This window comes from Gopherus flavomarginatus, chromosome 2 (genome assembly GCF_025201925.1).
Source record: "Gopherus flavomarginatus isolate rGopFla2 chromosome 2, rGopFla2.mat.asm, whole genome shotgun sequence".
NCBI lineage: Eukaryota > Metazoa > Chordata > Testudines > Testudinidae > Gopherus > Gopherus flavomarginatus.
In genome coordinates, this window is record NC_066618.1 from 98,452,659 (window position 1) to 98,465,843 (window position 13,185).

A 13,185-nucleotide genomic window follows, 5' to 3' on the forward strand; every position below is an offset into this window, starting at 1 on the left:
CGCTGTGTAAGAAGACAGTATTCATCCCCCATTTTAACATCCACTGCAGTAATTGTCACAAATACTACTTAGGTAACAATCTCTAGTTCCTTAGTGTGTTTTGCTACCCTATGAGAAATTTTGGTTCGGAGTTGCTTGTTGTTTTATTACTGATGGATGTATTTCTAAAGTTCTGTTGTTTTAGTTCAGTTCAAGTTCCAGGTGTTGTGGGTTTTTTGTTTTAAACTAATTGGTGCAGGTCAGAGAAATTTCATTTCCTTCCATCAATCACCAGAGGTCAGAAGTTCATTTTTCTGCCTTCAGGAATCAACTATAATATATTATCCCCCACACTTCTTCCATCATACAGTTCCTAAGACCCAAGCTTTTCTTTCTGTCCTGAAGATCTTGTTCACATGATATCCTGTTTTAAAAGAGGGGAGATATGCTATAGGGAATTATCATATAAGGTGACTGAATGACCCTGTAAACTGGAGTAATAGAAATGGGATGAAATTTAATAGTGCAGAGTGCATGCATTTAGGGACTAATAACAAGAATTTTTGCTGTAAAATGGGATATATCAGCTGGAAGTGACAGAGGAGGAGTATATTGTTGATCACAGGATGACTGAGTCATCAATCTGACGCAGCTGTGAAAAAAGCAAATGCAATCCTCGGGCACATCAGGCATGGTATTTCCAGTAGAGACAGGGAAGTGTTGGTATCATTATACAAGGCACTGGTGAGACCTCATCTGGAATACTGTGTGCAATTCTGGTCTCCCATGTTTAAGAAAGATGAATTCAAACTGGAACAGGTGCAGAGAAGGGCTACTAGTATGAGCCAAGGAATGGAAAACCTACCTTATGAAAGGAGACTCAAAGAGCTTGACTTGTTTAGTCTAATCAAAAGAAGAGGAGGAGATATGATTGCTCTCTACAAATACATAAGAGGGATAAATACCAGGGAGAGGCATTATTTAAGTTAAGCACCAATGTGGACACAAGAACAAATAGGTATAAACTGGCCATCAACAAGTTTAGGCTTGAAATTAGAGGAAGATTTCTAAACCTCAGAGGAGTGAAGTTCTGGAACAGCCTGCCAAGGGGAGAAGTGGGGGCAAAAAAACCTAGCTGGCTTCAAGACTGAGCTTGATAAGTTTATGGAGTATGCTGCGACTGCCTACAATGGCATGTAGCCAATCTGTGACTGCTAGTTGCAAATATCTCCAGGGGCTGGTGATGGGACACTAGATGGAGAGGGCTCTGAGTTATTACAGAAAATTATTTCGCAGGTGTCTGGTTGGGGTTCTTGCTCACATGCTCAGGATCTAACTGATTGCCATATTTGGGGTCGGGAAGGATTTCCCTCCCGGGTCAGATTGGCAGAGACTCCGAGTTTTTTCACCTTCCTCTGCAACATGGTGCATGGGTCACTTGCAGCTTTAAACTAGTGAAAATGGTGGATTCGTTGTAACTTAGTCTTTAAATCATGATTTGAGGACTTCAGTAGCCAGAGTAGCCAGAGGGGTCTATTATAGGAGTGGGTGGGTGAGGTTCTGTGGCCTGCAATGTGCAGGAGGTCAGACTAGATGATTATGCTGGTTCCTTCTGACCTTAAAATCTATGTATCTATATCTCATCCTGACAACTGTAATCTCCTCTTCTTTTGCCTCCCTGACACCCATCCACCCTCTCCCACCCTCCAGTCATCACAAAATGTAGTTAATGTGCTCATTTTCCTTGGTTGTCAATGAAGGAAGAATTTTTCAATGGTTAAAGCACTACTTTCTCTGTGCCTCTTCTCCAGCTGTAAAATGTGGACAATATTGCCCTATCTCACAGGGCTGTGGTTGAGATAAATCCATTCAAGATTATAGAGTATTCAGATACATTAGTAATGGGGTCCATAGAAGTACCTAAGATATTGAATGCGTCCCCTCCACTTTTGAATACTTCCTCGGAGTCCCTGTTTCCCACTGTAACAAATTTAATTGAAATTCAAGGGGAAAGCCTAGGGCTGAGTACAATCAGCTAGCACACTTTAAAGGTCTTAATACTCTCTACATTGGGTGCTATAAGGTGTTTTAAAATACATTCGCTAAAACTTATAAACTCCCATCACCACCTTTTCCCTAGTAGATAGGAATTAGAGTTATAGGTCTAATCTAGCCTCCACTGAAGTGAATGGGAGTCTTTCCATTAATTCCAGTGGACATTAGTTCAAACCCTAATATACCAGGCACAGAGGTCTAATGCAGTTAGCATTCTGACAAAGATATTATAAAGATGTAATTGGGATAATTGTTGCCTACAATGCCTATTATATGTTCAAGTTTTATTCGATTATGTGTGGATCCTGGTTTCTCTGAGCAAAATGGCTGGTTTCTGCTTTCTTCTCCCTTCTCATGCTAATTTCTAATGCTCCTTTCAACTTAACTGTCAAATAACTGTCAAGATGCAAGCTTTCTTTGCTTACATCTTGAAGAGAATAATGTTCCGTTTCACAGTAAAGACCCTCTTCTCCTAGGGAGTTTCTCAGATGTCATTCCCCTTGCAGTGTTAGAACAAAAATCTCTCTCCTCTTTTCAGTCATAGTCTTAAATAAATAATGACCACATTTTCAGTAATAATTCCAGTATAGCAATATGTCTGTGAAAACATAATTCCAACTATACATATAAAATGATGGGGTCTAAATTAGCTGTTACCAGTCAAAAAAGAGATCTTGGAGTCATTGTGGGTAGTCCTCTGAAAATATCCACTCAGTGTGCAGCAGCAGTCAAGAAAAGATGGGAATCGTTAAGAAAGGGATAGAAAATAAGACAGAAAATGTCATATTGCCTCTATATAAATCCATAGTATGCCTACATGTTGAATACTGCATGCAGATCTGGTCATCTCATCTCAAAAAAAATATTGGAATTGGAAAAGGTTCAGATGATTAGGGTATGGAATAGCTACCGTATGAGGAGAAATTAATAAGACTGGGACTCTTCAGTTTGGAAAAGACATGACTAAGGGGGTATATGATAGAGGTCTATAAAGTCACAACTGGTGTGGAGAAAGTAAATAAGTGTCATTTACTCCTTCTCATAACACAACAACTAGGGATCACCAAATGAAATTAATAGGCAGCAGGTTTAAAGCAAACAAAAGGAAGTATTTTTTCACACAATGCATAGTCAACCTGTGGAACTCCTTGCCAGAGGATGTTATAAAGGCCAAGACTATAACAGGGTTCAAAAAAGAACTAGATAGGTTCATGGAGTATAGGTCCATCAATGGCTTTTAGCCAGGATGGGCAGGGATGGTGTTCTTAGCTTTTGTTTGCCAGAAGCTGAGAATGGGGAACAGGGGATGGATCACTTGATGATTATCTATTCTGCTCAGTCCCTCTGGGCACCTGGCATTGGTCACTGTCGGAAGACAGGATACTGGGCTAGATGGACCTTTGGTCTGACCCAGGATGGCCACTCTTAAATTTTTATATAAAATTTGATTTCTGGAGAGATGGTGTTCCTTTATCACCCCAATAGTTTTCCATTTCAGTATGTGCACAAATCAAGAGTTAGGATTAAATCTATGTTTAACTCATACCAAAAAGACCTTGAACCACATTTCAAAAGACATTTCATGCTGTAACTAGGCCCAGTGGGGACAGCCAGTGCAAGACCTCTGCACTGCTTACATTATTACAGTGGCAGTTAATGGGCAACTAATCTGTCATCGTTTTGATGCTATTATCTGGTATTGGAGTACTACAACAGTCCTTCAGTATGTCTGAATAAAAAGATGGGTCTTTCTCAAAGAATCTCTGTACATAAAGAAGTAGAGGAATAAAATTTCCAGGCCCCAATTCAACTAAGCACGTATCTAATTTTAAGCTTGTGTGAATAGTCCCATTGAAGTCAATAGGAAAAATGTCAAAAGTGCTTAAGTGACTTTCAGTTGAACTTAGACTCCTCAATCACTTATTCTAGTATTATCATTTATCTTATGGTAGTATCCAGGAGCCTCAGCCTTGGATCAAGACCCTATTGTGCTAGGTGCTGTACAAATGCAGAACAAAAAGACAGTCTCTAACCAAAGAACCTACAGTCTAAGTACTTAGACATTTTTCAGAATTTTGCCCAATGGAACTTTACATTTAAAGATATTACAGTAAGGGAACAAGGAAAACTCATGTTTCACATATTAGTGGCTAGGATTAGAAGCAGAGTTAACATTTCTGTTGCTTGGCAACCATATCTTCAAGAAACTTAAAAGTACCATTAGCTATTGCATTCCTGAAAGGTTAAAATAATTAATTTACCAGATTTATTTAAAGTAAAGTTACCACCTCAAGCATTTTGATGAGGTCTATGGTTTTTTTTCTGTTTCTCCGTTTCTTCCTGTGACAGGGGTTTCTGTAACAACTGTAACATCTAACTTTTAAAACAAAGAGAGGGCAGAAGTGGGGAGAAAGCAGTGTAGGATGGGAGAGAGAGAGGAGCCAAGAGAGATTAACTCTGTGAGTTCATTTTAAAGTCTGAGGCGCAGCAGCGACTTTAGCAAACTGACAGAGGACATATAGGAAAAACTTGACTTGTATGGAAAATATTTGTAAAAGAAGGTTATATTATTAGCTCTGAGAATGGGACCAGGATTTACTCCTTTGTATATGTATTAACGTAGTCAAAGGTTCTATATATATTTTCCTCCAAGAGAGGGCACTATTAGCCTTTCTATTAGAGTTCTCTAAAAACTCTCCTACAAACACATAAATCTAAAATACTTTTTAAAGCTGTGTTGTCACTAGGTACTGTAATATATGTATTGCACACATATTAGACCATATAAAGAATTCTATAGGCTGCCCAGCCCTTCTTGATGAATCACTTGCCTGGATCTTACTAATTGCTACTCCTCTTTCATTCAGGTGCTACCTGCAGGAGATCTGTTTGCCTGAAAGATGTTGTCAATCACACTGGTAAGAACTTTTCCTGGTTACATCCTCTGGATTCAACTTACTTGATTCCACTGGGTATTTTTCTTCTCCAAGATCAATGTGGGATGTCACATACCACAGTATATCCACAGGGGCATGAGAGAACTCTGAATTCCACTGCCTTTGACAGTTATATTATTAAAATCCATAGGGCTGGATCTCCACCTCATATAAACTGGTGTAGCTCCAAAGAAGTCAACAGGACCAGGCCAGTTGGCAGCTTATTCAGTACTTTAAGTGTAGTTTATGCATCTACATGGTGGTATTTTAGTTCAAGCATCATTTATTTTTAAATGTTAGCTGTGAAACAAGAATGAAAGTCACTCACACAATTGTCAGCACCCATCTAAGTGTGCCAGAGACAAACAAGTCCATTCTTACTGTTGTGAAACTTGAATGCACATATCACTGTCAAAATTACTCCAAAATTACCGTATAAAAATAATATTATATGGTCTGCTTACTATATTAAGCAAACATAAGAGGACTGCAACTTATGAGACTGATTCATCACTGCATTGATCCAGCTTTACATTGATGTAGCTCCATAGAAGTTAAAAGTCAATGATGTTACACTTATTAGTGTTACCCTAGCACCTAGGAACATTAGTCATAGACACTTACATGAATTATATAAGTACACCAGCATTAAACTAGAGTAACACAGTGGGGAATTGAGGCCTAAAGGCTATCAGGAATTACAGGTTACCGTGTATACAGAAACTGTTTTTAAAGCCTTTATTTCACTTGTTATGCACAACATGAGCAAAGACCCTGCTCTGCATTATAGGCCATCAGTGTGCAACATTTTATATATTTTTTAAAATCATACCATGTTAAGGTGTGCTAAAACCCTACAAGTTGCTCTCATTTTTTAAACTAGCTAAACTGCTTTGAGCAATCATAATACTTTATGGGGGGAGGGATAGCTCAGAGATTTGAGCATTGGCCTGCTAAATCAAGGTTGTGCGTTCAATCTTTGAGGGGACCACTTACGGTCTGGGGCAAAAATCAGTACTTAGTCCTGCTAGTGAAGGCAGGGAGCTGGACTCAATGACCTTTCAAGGTCCCTTCCAGTTCTAGGAGATTGGAGATATACCTGTTATAAATAATCCCATTTAAAAATTAGTTTTAAAACACAGGGCTTTCTGCACTGAGAGCATGTGTGCTAAGTGTCATGTAGGGTGAATCTTTAAGGTTGGATTCTAGTCCCCTGAAGACTGGTCTAAATTAAAACCCAAGAACCAACCCTCTCCACTACTCCAACATTGGAAAAGTTCAGATCCACAACTAGGGTGTAGTTGGTTGAAGGCAGGGTACCTCACCACTACTCTCACCCTGAGCCCCTCCCACACTTCAAACCCCTCACCTGCAGCCACAACCCACAGCCCTCACCCCTGTACCCCATCCCTAAGCACCCCTCACATCCCCAAACTACCTCCCAGAACCTGCACCCCAATCCTCTGCCTCAGCCTAAGGCCTGCACCCCAGACCTCCTCCCTCACCCAAACACCCTCCCAGAGTCTTGGGTGGGTGGGAGCGTGGAGTTTGGGCGAGGGCAGGTTCTGGGCACCACCACCATTTCTACAAACCTGCCACCTCTGATCCTGCCCTGCAAGCCTGAACTCCCAGCATTCTCAGGACACTTGCTAATCCCTAGTGGCCACTGCTGATATCAGCACATCCCTCCTCTCTTAACCTGCGAGTCCCTCTCTGGATTGGAACTGGACTGGAACCAAAGACCATCTTGGAAGCAACATTATCAGCCCAAGCAGTCAAAAATCATGAGTTGACTCCCCAAAATCACAGGCTCTACTGCCGCTGCTTCATCCATTCTTCGGCGGCAATTCGGCAGCAGGCCCTTCCCTCCGAGAGGGACTGACGGACCCGCTGCCGAACTGCTGGGGGAGGGCACAATTTTATATTCTTGCCTTGGTCGCAAAAATACCTAGTTACGGCTCTGGGCTGCAGACAGTTAATGAGCCCAGACTCTGGTTCAGAGCTGGGTGAGAAACAAAGTCACTCAGCCTGGGCCTGCAACCAAAGTCAGTTAACTCAGGCTTTCCTTCAGCTAGCCTGAGGGAGGGGGAGACTTGGGTGGTGTGGGGACACAGACCCTCCCACTCCACTGCGTCCAAGCCCAGGGCCCTAAGGATGGTGGAGGGGTCTGCCACCGCGTCAGCGGGAATCCAAGCTGCAACACACTGACTCACCCTCTGCCAGCCTTGCAGCCAGACAGGGGTCTACTACCCCATGGCCACTTCCATACTCCCCCTCCAAAGGCACCTACTGGTCCGATGAAGTAAGGTGATCGGTGAGGGCCTCAGTTGCCAGCAGCAGCTCTTCCGGGGTTGGGCCAGCTGGTGGTGCAGGCCAGCCATCTGTCTCCTGCGGGGCTGGGTCATCCAGAAGTCAGGGTGGTCCAGGCCAGTTGTCTGCTTCCCCCGAGGTCAGGTCAGTCCAGGGTCCAGGTGGTCTGGGCCAGTCGTCTGCACTCTGAGGGCCTGTGGCCACCTCCCAGGACGGGGAGGTGGCTGGGCCCCACTGAGCTTCCAGGTCCCGCCTTTATACTTCCAGCCCTGCCCCTTGGCTTCTGGGGGCAGAGATAGGAGGTAGGGTTCCACCCACGTGTGGGTGGAGCCACCCTCTTCCTCTGTGCCTGGGGAGGGCCAGTCCGCCTCACTACATGGGGTTTATGGATCAGTCCTGCACCTGTATCTTTATGGGTGGGTTTCAGTGGACTCTCTTCATGTTGCCCCACTGAAGCCCACCTTCACACAGCTGCCAGACTGGGGCAGGCGAGCCTTACTTAGTAACTTAGCTCAATCATTAGGGTCTGATGCTGCAGTTGCAGGATTGGGCCTTTGATTTGTACTGGAGCAGTGTAACTGATCAATTTCATACTTCATTTTTCCCTCAAACATTTATTTGAACAGATTTTCCTCTACACGGTTTTAAAACCAAACTAAACACACCCTTGCTTGTCAAGGAATGTTATGTACACCATGGGTTTTAAACTTGTTTTGTGAACAGGCTGATGCATTTGGCAATTGTTGACCAATATGGGCTGAATCCTACAAAGTGCTGAGCACTTTGGTCCTAATCCAGCAAAGCATTTAAGCCTATAGTTAAGCATGTGCATAAGTGCTGATATTCAGCCCCTGGCAGGATTGAATCCTCAATGGAGCAGAATGCCCTGCCGCTGTAATCTCAGCAAGGCAAGAAGCCCCCGCTCTGGTTGATGACATTATAAAAACCATGAACAAACTAGCTCCAATTCAGCAGCCTCAGCTGGCGCTACCACCACACTATAATATTAATAGCCTGACCCATCTAGCTGACCCAGACATTTCATTCCAGCAGGGTTTTCAATGCCAAAAAAGCGTCACTGAAGTCTCTCCCTCTGGCATGACATGCCATTACCCTCTTTCATCACTGCATTATGATTTTTGTTGACCTGTGACACGACAGAGATGGCTCTAATGCAAAGCACGTGGCATACAGAACTGCGTGGAGAGAAGTTTCCTTTCATGAATTACAATGAGCAATTGTTGAATTATCTAGTGTGTAGTCGTGTATTCCTACACAAATACATGGCCAAGTCCCTACCTCATTACCAGTCTCATCTCACAATTTTGGAACCACAGCTGAAAGCCTTTCCTCAAATAGAATTGCATATGTATTTTCCATAAGGCCCTTGTGATGGGAGTGGTTAGGTTCATTCCTGAGTTGGCAAGAAAGGTTAGAAAGATTTATAGTTACTTGCCTTAATTGTGAAGTTATAGAGAATCACCTGTGAGGAATTAATAATTTCCATAATATGCCAGGAAATAGAGAACAATGCAAAGGGAAGCAGAGGAAACATGCATTAAGATCCAAATATTGAGACAAATAGCCTCTAAATTGTATGTACTTACGTTTATTTTGTGGGAAAGATTTAAGTCCTTATCACAAGCATGTACCTAACTGGCCACCATTACATCTATGCAGTGGCTAACAAAGCTAATGTAATCGTACAGTTGGCTAAAAGGAGAGATGGTTCAAACCCAAATTCCTGACATGGACACCCCCAAATTTTGGTACCATCAAGATCAGAAGAGCCAAACTTTATAGTGTAGGTCAGTCAATAATGAAACTATACATGTCTGATGTTTATAAATAATCATACACATGCTATTTATCAACTCATTGCAGGCTCTTGCCCAAAGTGGGCTACACAGAAATTTCCCTGATGAATATTTCTCTTTCATTAGGGGATTGCTGTGATTTGTGAGTGAGACAGATGTATCCAATTAGCCCCTTACATTAAAATAACCCCATATAACGCCACTTCTAATAACAGCCTCAAGATATAAATTCAGGTACAGCTTTAAGCCAATAAGGTTTCATCGTATACTTTCAATGCTTAGATGACATAAAGAGAAGAATGCAATGTGAAGGGAGTGCCTCAGAAAGTCACAGACCCAGTGAAGACCTGAGAGCACACAAAAAACTAGGAAACGGCAATGAGGATTTTATACCCCACTTTTATGTAAATTCTTGGATACCCAGCCATATCTGACCAGGTTCCATGACCAAAACAAGATTGCTACTTGCCTATCATCCATATGTGGCATTCCAGGTCTCCATAATCACACCTATACTTATTAATAACCTACATCACTTATGTCTTATATTTTATTGCAGTCTAACTGCCTAGTTACCAACTTGCTAAAGCCATCCCCAGAGAATCCTGCAGTGCACTGTATCCTTTGTGGTCCCCATTTGTGACTCAGACTGAAAGTGCAGAATTTATGATCTAGTTAGCTTTTTGGGCCTGCAATCCTTTTAGCTAAAACCAGCCTTTAGCATGCCTACCTCCAGAAGCCTCACACTAATATAATAGGCCTTTAATCATAGCAAAGCCTAATAAACCAATCACAGGAATTGCCTACTTGCTCCCTTGTGTTTCAGCTTAAGAAGCACTACACACCTATCAGTATTCTATGCCAGTGGTGTCATTTGACTTAAAGCAAGCTTAAAATAATACATGAGGCAAAGTCACAGCTCAACAATAGCTTGAGCCAAAAGTTAGAACAGGCTATAGGGATCACGCAGGGTGACCTAGTGCTGGATCAGCCTCTATGCTATCGGCCAGTGTTTTATCAGGTCTGCTTTGAACTCTGCAGTGTGTTCCCTCAGTGGCCTCCCTTGGCAAATTCATATTTTTCTAACAGAATAATTAACTTTTAGAAATATTTTCCTATAAGCTAACTTCAATTTTCCCTTGTTTTGTTTCAATCATTACTCTGTGCACATACTTGGTGCAGCTAGCTCCTCCCTCTGCACGCCCTCCCCATCCCCCATGGTTATGCTCTATTTTTAGCATGTTACCTTGATTAGAGCTAGCACAAGTATGACTCCTTGAGCTGGGAATTACACACCCCAATCAAAGTGTAGACATACTGTGGCCATAACCAAACGCTCTCCTTTTATCTTTCTATTCTCAAGTATTTGTAACTCAGTCATATACCCCTTTGCCACCTCTACATATTAACTTCCTTTGTCCTGTCTTCATAAATCAGACCCTCTAATCTCTTTATCCACTTTCAATGAAGGGAGTGCTAGTGTCACTCTTTATTGATGTTGACATTGATGTTGCTATCACTGAGGTCCGTGGAAACCTATGGGTGCTCAGCACCTTTGAGTATCAGGCCTTTAACTTAGTTGCACTATTATGGATTTAGGACCCTAACTTTAGGCTTATGTTTTTGGAGATCTTGGCTGTGGGTTGTATTCCCAGCTTTCCTACGGTCTTTCTGTTGGATTTTGGGCAAATCATAAAAACTTCTCTGTGCCTGGGTTTTCCCACTTGTCAAATAGGGATAAGAATTCTATTTCCTGCCTTATAGGGAAGTTGTGAGCCTAAATTAGTATTTAGAGGGACAAAGTGGGTGAGGTAATATCTTTTGTTGGACCAACTTCTGTTGGCAAAAGAGACAAGCTTTTGAGTTTACACAGAGCTGTTCTTCAGCTCTCTGATAAGTATCAATAAAGTGTTCTGTGTACGCTCAAGAACTTGTCTCTTCCTCCAAGAGAAGTTGGTTCAATAAAAGATACGACCTCACCCACTTTGTCTCTCTGATACCTTAGCACCAACATTGTCTACAGTACTGCAAATTAGTGTATGTAAATTGTGTGGTGATCCTCATATGAAAAGTACTATAGAAGTGCAAAGCATTATTATAACCTGGGAAGGAAATTGGAGCATATTAAGAAACCTCCCCCTAGCTGGACTTGCTCATCTGTAGAGCCCTGCATGGACATAAAATTTGTATCTGCAACTGATCCGCAAACATGGTTCATGGATATCTGTGGATATCTGCAGATTTGCAGTGCTCTAATCTCTAGAAAGAACAAAGTACCACAAAATAGCAAAGTCATATTTCATTACTTTTATTAAAATAAAAATATCATGCATTAATATACATTAGACATTTCTGAGAACCAGTTATATGAATTTTAAGACTACATAATTTTCTGCATAAAATAAGTCAAGGTGGTTCAGCATGCAGCTTATGTGATGGAAGGGGCTGGGTGAAAGGTGCTAGAGTAGCTTTTTCTCTGTGTACAAAGTTCATCTCTAAAGAAAAAATTACTAATTTACAAATCAGTATAATGGGGACTTATCCAGACTGATCTTGCGCTTCATGTATCCAGTTCCAACTCCTCTGACCTTTTACCATCTCAGCTACACAATGTATTTTACTCCTAGAGGAAGCCCAGTCTAACTTTTCTCTCTCTTCTACATACCCCATAGAAATCTCCATTACATTTAAGACTATGTGCTTCCCTTGACCCTGGTATGCAACTCTCATTTAATTCAGCGGGGAGTTCCACCACTTGGATTAATACTCTACATCTGGTATGACCCTCACTGATATGGTTTCCCCTTCTCTGCAACCCTACTCATTCGTGCTTCCATGTTGTTTGTCTGAATGTATTAAAACTAGATTTCATTGTTTGCTTTTTTTATATGACTATTTAGTGTGTTGCCTGGAGTCAGGGTGGGGGTTGTGATTTTTATTTATTTATTTTTCCAGGCATTTTTGTGGTGTCATTTCCCCCCCTTAGATACTGAAGTCTTTTGTGAGTTTTTAGCTCAGTTTTATTTTATGTATATATATTGCCTTACCATGGATTCTTGCTTTGTTAATGCTGATGGAGAGAGAAGCTTAAGAAGGGACTTTTTAAAATAGCACACGGTTTATAAATGGGCAATAGCATGGGCCTCAAAAGCAAAATATCCTGTGGATTTGAGATTGAGGGTTTGCTTTGAGTTGGTTGCTACATTTGTGGTAAAAATTAAGGAGAGACATTGCTGTGCATTTCAAAGAGTGCATTTCCCTAGCACCTCGGTAAACAGCAGCTGCAATGCCCAAAACTGTTAGTTGTATCATACTGCACTATGAAACGCCAACAGTGAATACTGGGCATCAGCATAAATGCACTAGAGAGAGGAAAGGCGCCTTGTTATTAAGATCAGTAAGCTCTGGTTAAATCCCCATGGTGACACCTTTTCAAAATCTCTCAATAGAAGACTTTTAACATTAGCTCTTCCATGGCTATTCACCCTACAAACCAGCCAACCTGACTTATTCCCCCACAAACACGATACAGTATATTAAAATAAATGTTCTCCAAAAATTAAAAACAAGAAAGAACAATATACACCTTATTTTTATCACTCAATATACAAACAATCTCTGATCAATAGTATAAATCATTAAACTGTATAAAAGACAGCATTTCTTTTTTGTACAAATAGTGCTTTCATAGTTGATTAACTTTACAATGCTAAAAGGTACTCTCTATATGGATATATTGCTTGATAGTTTACTATAACCAAGACATTACTCCCAGTTGATTGCATCATTACAAAGCAGCCTAAAATGGGCACTGGATCCGTTTGATCCCTATGCATAGCGAAAGGGATTTTCTAAAACACTCAATATTAGTCTCACTCTGCTCTCACCCTTCAGACAGATTCTAAGATATTAGAAGGATGTTTTGGAAAAAGCTCCAGGACCACTGAGAGAGCTAAGAACATGTACCGTATCACCTACATATGGACAAATCCCTCATAAAGCTATTGGTTAGGTTCAGAGCTGGGGGGTTTGATTTTTCAGCTTGTTCATAAGGAGGATGAATTACTCTGAGGTAACAATGAGGTGGT